At 44.1% G+C, this 2,653-nt stretch overlaps 1 protein-coding gene across 1 annotated transcript in view; it reads right to left on the bottom strand.

The window, feature by feature from the left end:
- Actr10 (actin related protein 10 homolog) overlaps window positions 1-2,653 on the bottom strand; it is a 29,790-nt gene that overhangs the window by 4,634 nt on the left and 22,503 nt on the right. The window lies entirely within an intron of this gene.

The following is a 2,653-nucleotide window of genomic DNA, read 5'->3' as shown; positions in this document are numbered from 1 at the left end:
TCCCTCCCCCTCTCTCTCTCTTTCGCAGAACCAGAGATTGAACTCAGGCCCTTGGGCTTGCCAGGGAAGGACTTATTCCACTGAGCCATCTCCCCAGCCCCTGCCATGCCCAGTCTCAATGGCACTCTCAGCGCGCCCTGGCGGCGGGCCGGCATGGCAGGCCCGGGATCAAACCTCTGACCCCTGCGTCTACCTAAGCAGGTGCTTTAATCAGCTTCAGTTACCTGGCTGGCCTTTCTTTAATTTTAACTTTAGGGTTTTTTTGCGGAACCGGGGATTGAACTCAGACCCTTGTGCTTGCCAGGAAATTAACTTTAGTTTTTAGGCTAATTCAAGTTGAGGTCTCTAGACCTGCTCAACCTTCCAACTATGTGGCCTGCTGCTGCTCTCCAGCTCCTTCCCAGCCTACTCTGGCAGCTTCTGTTCCATACTTCTAGATATCTAAATTTGCTTTATTTTTTACAAATTTTATTAGTACATGTTTGCAGTTCATGCATTTTACAATCCTCTTGGGGAGCTGGCACATGTACATAAAGCTTGTATTGTTTCAGCAGTAGTGACAGAAAATAAACAGATGAAAAGAGAGCAGGAAAGCGAATAAGAAATAAAAAAAAAAAGCTTGTATTGTTTGTTAGTATCTAAATTTTGAAAATTGGAAGCCTAGAATCTCCTTTTTAAGCTAGATATGTGATGTTCCTTACCCTCACCAGTTAAAACACTGGGAGGATGTATTATCTACATTGTTGCAGCCAGATGTAATTAAATAGCAGACAATGTGATGCAGGTAAGTGTGTGTGACTCTGGTATCATTTGCTTCAAAGAGAAAGCGCTTTTTACTTTCCCTTTTTAGGACTGCTCGTCTGAAACCCAGACACGGTAGCTGTAACGCCAGCAGCCACCTGGACCATGAGGACCCGAGAGACGAAGGCAGAAGGACGTCTGGTTTCTGAAGGGACCTGCTGTACTAGACCTGTGAATTCCTTTCCATGACATGACCTCTGGCTTGTTGAAGCTACTATCTGTTCTGGTATGGCTGTGGCCACGCTAACTCCAAACCAATCTGGTATGAAACTAACTCTGCATATGCATACATAAACTCTTTGTTTTATAAAACTGGGAAACTACATCTACCATTTTAAAGCTTTAAAAAAAATCTCTCTTGGGGCTGGGGAGATGGCTCAGTGGAATAAGCACTTGCCTGGCAAGCGCAAGGGCCTGAGTTCAATCCCAGGTTCCGCAAAAAAAAAAAACCCAAAACACTTTTTTTTTTTCCCCATATCAGGTATTGAACTCAGGACCTTGCACTTATTCCACTGAGCTATCTTCCCAGCCCCCTAAAAAGTACTTCTCAAAAAACCCAAAATTCAGGCCAGGGAGATAGCTCAGTGGTATAAAAGTGTGCCCGGAAAATGTAAAGTCCTGAGTTTGATCCCTGGTAACACAAAGCAAAACAAAGCACTCAGAATTCTCTTCAGGACACTGAAGTCACTGTCCCTCTCTCCGTCTCCCACCAGCACGCAGTGGGGCCGGTGGTGACCACACAGGGCCGGGCAGCTGCGGGCTGCTGCGTCTGGCCTCCATCCGACTTCCCACGTGCTTCCCAAGAGTCAGTTTGCTTTTTACAAATCTTTCATCAAGTGTTTTGATATTGAAATTACACAACTTAGAATTATTCCTTAACAAATGAATAAAGTAGAAAACAAACAGTTCTTTCTAGGAAAACTATAATTTAAAAAATCGTAATGTAGATGTGGAAATCTTAAGTCTAGAAAAAATAACTAGAAGGATTCTGTACTGGAATAATTTATGGTACCTTTTTTTTTTTAAGTTGTCATCATCGTTTTATTTTTATTTACTGATTGATTTTTGTGGTACCAGGGATTGAACTCAGGACCCTGTGCTTGCCAGGCAAGCACTTATTCCACTGAGCTATCTCCCCAGCCCTATGGTACCTTTAAGACCTTGCTGTACTTAATAATAATGAAAACAACTGCAAATCATAGTCTATGGATTTTGAATTACATCCCCAGACTGGAAAAAAGGGTGCAAATACATAGTTAAATGGAGCATGGCTCATTGGCAGAGTAAGGCTTATCATGGGTTCAATCCCTGCATTTTCAAAAAATTGAAAATTATAAATAAAAGCACACAATTCTGCCCAGTGTGTTGGTGTCACCTGTCATCCTAGCACTTGGGAGGCTGAGGCAAGAGCACTGCGAGAACTCTGAGACCAGCCTAGGTTACACTGTGTGTTCGAGGCCACCAATATCCTGTCACAAACCAACCCACCCTACAAAAACCCAACCCAAACAACCAAACTATAACAGTATAAATTTTAAATTAAAACTCAATGTTTAGCATATTTTTAAAAACTATTTTAGTTTGAATCAGGATGTCTCTCAAAAGCCTCACAAGTTCAGAGGCTGGGCTTTTGGAGGAAACTAGACTTGGTTGGGGGGGTGGTCTGTAGTTGACCTACTGCTAGGAGCTGGGGCCTGGTGGGGGCTAGAAGGCTTGCTCAGGAGGCCCCTCCCCTCCCACAGAGGAGCACCCAGCTCTTTGGCCACACCCTTCCTGCCCTGGGGCTGAGGGCCATGGACTGAATCCTCTAAAAAAAGCCTAAACCGGGGCTGGTGAGATGGCTCAGTGGTCT

Source organism: Octodon degus, unplaced genomic scaffold (assembly GCF_000260255.1).
Source record: "Octodon degus isolate 3935 unplaced genomic scaffold, OctDeg1.0 scaffold00007, whole genome shotgun sequence".
In the NCBI taxonomy this organism is placed as follows: domain Eukaryota; kingdom Metazoa; phylum Chordata; class Mammalia; order Rodentia; family Octodontidae; genus Octodon; species Octodon degus.
This window is presented reverse-complemented; position numbering and strand designations above follow the sequence as displayed.